This window comes from Scardinius erythrophthalmus, assembly GCF_964197995.2.
Source record: "Scardinius erythrophthalmus genome assembly, chromosome: 12".
Taxonomy (NCBI): domain Eukaryota; kingdom Metazoa; phylum Chordata; class Actinopteri; order Cypriniformes; family Leuciscidae; genus Scardinius; species Scardinius erythrophthalmus.
The window spans coordinates 35,613,241-35,620,627 of record NC_138232.1 but is presented as its reverse complement, the minus strand read 5'-3'; positions in this window follow the sequence as shown (position 1 = coordinate 35,620,627).

Sequence of the window (7,387 nt, the reverse complement as noted above, 5' to 3'; positions counted from 1 at the left end):
TGGTTAGGAATATTTCAGGTTAAATACAAGTTATGCTCAATTAATAGTATCATTAATTACTGTTCACAATATTTTGACTTGTATCTCAGTTTCAATGAATAAATAAATTGAAAAAAAAAAGATGGGGAAATCATTGTATTGTGTCCTAACCAGGCATGTTCCAGTGACAATATACAGTTACAGTTCAAAAGTTTGCATTTTTACTGTAGTTTTTTTAATGAAATTAATATTTTTATTAAGGACACATAAATCAAAAGTGACAGTACATACATGTAAATAAATGCTCTTCTTTTGACCTTTTTGTTTCCACAAAAATATTAAGCAGCACAAGTGTTTTCAATATTGATAATAATATTTTTTAGTATTATTATTAAGAAACAGCACATTAGAATGATTTCTAAAGGATCATATGACACTAAAGACTGTATTAATGGCTGATAAGAAATCAGCTTTGCCATAAGGAATAAATTACATTTTTAAATATATTAAAATAGAAAACAGTTCAATTTTAATAATATTCCACATTATTGCTTTTTTTTTTTACTGTAATTTTGATCAAATGAATGCATCCTTTGTGAGCATATGGTATTCCTTTTAAAACATTTTAAAATCTTATCGACCATAAACTTTTGAACTGTACTGTATGTACAGTAGAGCTAGATTTTAGGCCAATGAGATTTACATTGGATATCATGCAATGTACAAAATTGTGGTCACAACTATGATAAAAACTGTAATGAGTTTTTACATGGAAGAGAGATTCATCACTACATTATATCACGTTGCGCCTGGTTGCACAATGTCCTGTGTTACTCTCATTCATGTTTCAGTTTGTTTTTATAAAGAGTTGAAATGATTTCCTGTGGTAAACAACAGCATACCATAGATGCTGTTGATAGAGCAGAAAAAAGTCTGCTGCTGTGCTCAAACTCATTCTTATTGTGAAAAGTATCATGACTCCATTTATCTTACAGGAAATGGCCACAGACAGACGGATGAATGGAGGAAAAGCGTTATATATAAACCAGGGGGAGGATTCTATGACCAGCATTACTTAAGTAAATGAATTCCAGGCAGGACACGTTCAGACGGTTGAGTCATGGAATGGATCAGAGACAGGTGAAAACATGTGATCTACATTCACACGCTTCTGCTACAGTGGATGCTTGTACTTCACTGAGGAGGACTGTAAGAATGTCTGATGAGGCGAAAAGATGGAGATTGCAAGTAAAGAGCAGGAGAGATAATGGAGGAGAGGGAATGATGGGGTCAGGTTAATGCAAACTAATGATAAGAGAAGTAAGACACGGCTGTAAGGAGAGAGAGAGGAGGAGAACGTCACAGAAATGCATTATTCAACCCACAGAAAGACAGCTCGCTTACAGGCCTGTCCACTCATCTTACCTACAGTACTACACACACACCAAAATACAGAGAGAGAAACATTCAGCTAAAGGTTATTCATTCGTGCTTTAATAGCACACAAACATTAAACTGCGTTGTCTTGCTGATAACAATATAAGGGCCAGATTTATTTTTTGCACAAACCTCATTGCGTGCTTTGTTTTGGAAATTAGCCTACAATAAGCTATCTAAATAGTTAGTTCAGCCAAAATGAAAATGCTGTCATCATTTACTTGCCTTCATGTCATTCCAAACCTCCATGACTTTCTTTCTTCTGTGGAACATAAATGAAAATATTTGAGAAAGGCCTTTTTTTTTGTCCATTCAGTGGATTCAATAGTCACCAAACTGTTACCAACTTCTCCAAAATACCTTTTTTTGTGTGTTCCACAGAAGAAATAAAGTCATACAGATTTGGAACGACATGAGGGTGAGTAAATGATGACAGAATTTTAATTTCTGGGTGAACTTTCCTTTTACTTCCAACAGTCATATGGGAAAAAAAGCAAATAAAACTGAAACAGAAGAGGGCCTTACACATAGCCTACCCTTGAGGAACAACGTGCATTATACCATCACCAATTACCAGGCCCGGAGTGGGTAGAATTCCCGGTGGGCCGCTTCAGTTTTGGGCCGGTCGAGGAAAGGTTTTTTTTTTTTTTTTGACATTTCAATGTCACGTTAGTTACATAGGCTACACATGTTTCGCATTCTGACACCGCAGCGCGCAGCCTCTGCATGGGTTGTACCATGTGAGGGAGTTCTCCCCTCCCCTCCTATAGAGTTGGTTGGGTCCATAGTCCGTCTTTTCCAAAACGTTTTCTCAGGTAGGCTACCGCGGCACCGCCGAGATGGTCCTCACTGCAGAGCATAAAATCCGGGGGGAGGAGTCGGATAAAATCCAACTCCTCCCACCTTACATACCTAAACCTACCAATCTCCACCCCCTGATCCCTAAACCCACCCCTAAACCTTCCCATCTCCACCCCTAAACCTACCAATCTCCACCCCTTATATAAGATCCGACTCCTCCCCTCGGATCTTGTGTACTGCATCGAGGTGCTACTGCTTTTCCAAAACGTTTTCTCAGGTAGGCTACCGCGGCACCGCCTGCGCCTACCAATAGCTGGGCCGGCCCTACCGTAACGGTACACGTCAGGGAGGATGGATGGGAGGAAGGGGCCAGGAGGTATGGAAGCTTTGTTTCCGCCACAGAATAAAACATTTTAAAAGATAATTGCGACTTTTTATCTCACAATTGCGAGTTTACATCTCGCAATTCTGACTTTATTTCTCAGAATTGTGAGATATAAAGTCAAAATTGCGTGAAATAAAGTCGCAATTGCTTATAAAGTCAGAATTGCGAGATATAAAGTCAGAATTGCGTGATATAAAGTCGCAATTGCGTGTTATAAAGTCAGAATTGCGAGATATAGTCAAAATTGCGTGAAATAAAGTCGCAATTGCGTGTTATAAAGTCAGAATGAGAGATATAAAGTCAGAATTGCGTGAAATAAAGTCGCAATTGCGTGTTATAAAGTCAGAATTGCGAGATATAAAGTCAGAATTGCGTGATATAAAGTCGCAATTGCGCGTTATAAATTCAGAATTGCGAGATATAAATTCAGAATTGTGTGAAATAAAGTCGCAATTGCTTCTTATAAAGTCAGAATTGCGTGATATAAAGTCGCAATTGCGTGTTATAAAGTCAGAATGAGAGATATAAAGTCAGAATTGCGTGATATAAAGTCGCAATTGTGTGTTATAAAGTCAGAATTGCGCCCCACTCCGTGGCCCCACTCCGGCCCTGCCAATTACCATTCAGTTCTTTTGATAAACTACCATCAACACCTACCAACCAAAGTCAGTTCATTATATTCTCATGGCCTGGAAGGCCCTGTGACATTTTTGTTTACAATGGGGAAAAACTCAGCCCTCCTAGAAAAGGAATTTTTATGTTCTTGTGCATTCTTTAGCTGTTTGGTCCAAGACTCTATTGTATTGCACTCTTGTGTTGGAACCATTTTCAATTTCATGAAAATATCTGTTGGTGGTCAGACATTATCATGCAATACCCTGTCTCTGGAATTGTTACTGTTTCTTAATACAGTAGAGTAAAATCCTGTACTGAATAGTTGACCATGTGAATCTAGTCATCTCAGTTCTTCACAGTCAAGGCATTTTCAGTGTTTGAGTGGAGATGAGATTGCTCCTCCTCACCGGTAAAGAGCAGTGTTTAAGGTTGTCCTTCTCTGTTTCTTTCTCTCCTTCGCTCTCTCTCCTCACTTGACCTACTTATCTTCTACTTCTGGAAATATGAGATTGCATGGAGAAACACAGCTCAAAGAGTTAAATGCATGGTTCCTTTAAAGCAAGACTAAGGAGCATATCTATTTTTCTCAGCACTTTTATCCATCAGGAGCACATTTATCCATGTGTTACAAAAAAAAATCTCTTTTTGCAGCTTGTTGAATTTGGTAAAATGCCTGTACTTTCCATGTAACGCAAATGCAGATGTTGAGGTGGTGTCCTTTTTTTTGTACAGTCAGGCTCTTTCTCTTACTTTCCCACATTTTTACTTAGTGGAAAAGTTGAGCTGGTGACATTCAGAGGCAATTACTCACACCATTTAAAGAGCCACACACACTCAGTAACTCACACATGTACACACAAACACAATAAACCCTTGTGAAAAAGAAAAGCTCTTAATTGATAGATAAAATTAATGACATAAAAGGCCATTTAAGTGTATTTAAAGAGATTAGACTGTTTATTAACACACTTAAGTAGGGCCTACACTTTTAAAAAGTGCATTTTAGATATGTTTTAATAATCTTTTGTCATGCTTTAAAGAACAACACTTGGTTTGATGTGTTGCCTAACATACTAAAACACATGAAAAGTATTGATTATAATTTTAACTGCAGTGTGTTATTTGATAAAGTATTTAACTTAAACTTTACAAAATGTGTAATTACATATTTGACACAATTTTCAATAGAAATGACATTAAAGTATATTGTAGTTTACCATTAAAAACAATAGAATTATGAAATTACACATAAAAACCTAATTAAGTGGGGTCATAAAAGCAGTCTTAAGTTCAACTAACTACATTTAATAAAACATTTTAATAATGCCTTCATTTAACAGTAAATAACATGCTAGCTAACTGGCCATAAACATTGAGTTTTCATTTAAGTATATTCCTTTAAAGAATAGGCTATTGTTTCTGTATTAAGTAGCTTACTATTTGGGGAAAAGTGATCTGGGCCAGATCTGTAAAATGATATAAATACTGAACTGATGGCAGTTAGAATGTTTAAGCTGAAACCTCTATCTGGCACGAATCTGGTTCACGATCAGAAAACGTCATAGAAACGGATGCAAGGGGCTTAAAACGGATCCGGGCCAAATGTAATTGCTATCTGGGTAGGCTACTTCTTTTCACAAGGGGTTTACCCTAAATGTTCACCCAAAAATTACAAAAAAATTGTCATTACGTAGGCTACCCTCTTGTTGTTCCAAACCCGTAAGGTATCTAAATGAAATCTTTGCGCGAAAGTTGCGTCGACTGTCAATAGAGGGACAGAAATCTCTCAGATTTCATTTAAAATATCTTCATTTGTGTTTCGAAGATGAATGAAAATCTGAAGGTTTTTCATTTTTGGGTGAACTATACCTTTAAGAGAGACTTCTTAAGACAGCGATTTTGCTGTCCATTTCATGTCCACTATATTATAGACAGTATTATAGACATTATTCCCTTTAAGACAGAAATAATGAAAAATGTTCATGCGATGCAACACCACGTTTGCTTGTGAAGGGCAAACATTATACAACGCATGTGTACCCATCATTCAACCACAAGAGGGCGCCTTGGACTATTTAGAAAGAGATTTGATTGAAATCTGTCTTTGGTACCAGTGTCACTCGTCAACCCCACCCTGTATTTTTTTAGCTTGCATTTGTAAGGATATATGAATCTGTGCATCAATGATGTTCAACAGAGATACAGCTTATCAGCTCATCATTGTTTTTCTGTTTTTTGATTCATTTTGATTTGGACAAAAATGATGGGATAAAAACAAACGCACTTTAACATAATAAAGAACCTTATCATTGTATGCATAAAAGACTGTAAAATAAGCAGCTACTTAAAAAAAATCCCACAGGGACAGTGTGTAATCAGGAAATGCAAGCCCGTCTCTCTCGATGACTGAAACAGAAAGCATGAATGAGTGAGTGTGGGAGAGGGGATGAGACACAGAGAATGAGGGGTGTTGGTTGGGGAAAGCCTGCTGAAAACCCCAGAGCACTATGGGTAGACGCTGTGTGATCAATCACTGAAGGGTGTACTGTGATGTCAGGTTGCCAGGCAACAGGAAGAAAGGCACTCCAGCAGGGTCATTCCTGATTACAGTGTTTCTCCACACACACACACACACACACACACACACACACACACACACACATACACACTGGGTCTGTGAAATGGGAGTCTAGCAGTAATAGAAGGATGATTGCAGCAGTTAATCTCACCGAACAGACTAAATTTAGACCCTCTTCTGTTTCTCTTACCTCTCTTCTACACCTCTTCCATTTCTCTTCTCCTTTTTTCAGCAGAGATTTGTGATGTCCAGAGGTAAAGTGGGGTACATTCAACCAATCAGATTTGAGGGACAAGTTTACAGTTTATGTAAAGTTTAGGTTTACAACCAGTGTTTGATGCTTCTACGTCAGTGTTATTCATCTATCATAGGGATAAGTTAAGGGTAGGGTTAGGTTTATGGGTACGGATAGGGTTAGAACTAAATTATTGGACAGAAAATGTTGTTCCAGACTCAACAAAATTTGATCCAGAATATGTCTTGGCAAAATCACAGCGACCACATTCTTAAATGTTCACAAAATAACGGCTATATCGACTGATAGCTATTTGTTTTATTTGGATTATTTATTAATTTTTGAATGGCACAAATAACAATACAGCCGATAGAACGGAGACAAATGCTGCATATTTGACAAAAACATTTTCAAAATAACTGTCTTAGGCTTTTCAGTTACTGGTTTCCCAAAATGTGCTTTATTTTGGAAAACTACAGTGGATGTCTGCAAACTTTGCTCTGCTTTAGAGGAAATCAATTCATATTGCACATTCAAAACAAAAGGTACACGTTTGCAAATCATAAACATTTTCAAGTAACCCAACAAAAAGTATGTATTTCTCCGCTGTGATTCTCTCTTGAAATTAAATTTGCCATGTACTTTCAGAGTGTGTGATAACGAATATAATAAGTTTAGCTTTGGTACAAAAAATATGATCTTTATTCTTTTGGCTTTTAAAATAACGTCACCATGAAATTGGTTAATATAGTGCATGCAGTTTACTACCACACTACGAATGAAATATGACAACCACTGATTGCTTCATAAATTTTTATGTACATTTAAAACCAGGACCTGGCCTTCACATGTAGCACTGTGCAAAAAAAATTTCAACAAAATAATAATAATAATAATAAAAAAACCCAATAACATGAGCTTGAAACTACTATTTACATTATAACAATAAAGAAAATGAGAATAAAGCACATCGATGGTGGCCCCAGTACATACAGTCGAAACACACATTTAGATCTCTCTCGCATATTCTATTTCTCTTTCACACTCGCACGTACACCTCTCGCACACGATCACATGCATCCAAATGACAGTTTAAGTGGCGTGTAAAAGTGCTCCTCTACAGAGTTGAATACAGAGGTGAGATACAGCGTGCCAGTATATACATACAAAATCACCACCACTAGTTCAACAGAAGAGCTCATGTCTTAATCGTATTATTCAGCAGAACTCAGGGTTGTTGCCGATGCTCGGCGACAGACGTTGAACTTTGAAACGAGGAAAATTGTTGTCAAGTAGACATCCACTGACAGGTTGACCTGCACCTATGCACGGAATGGTTTTAGATTCGGAAGATATA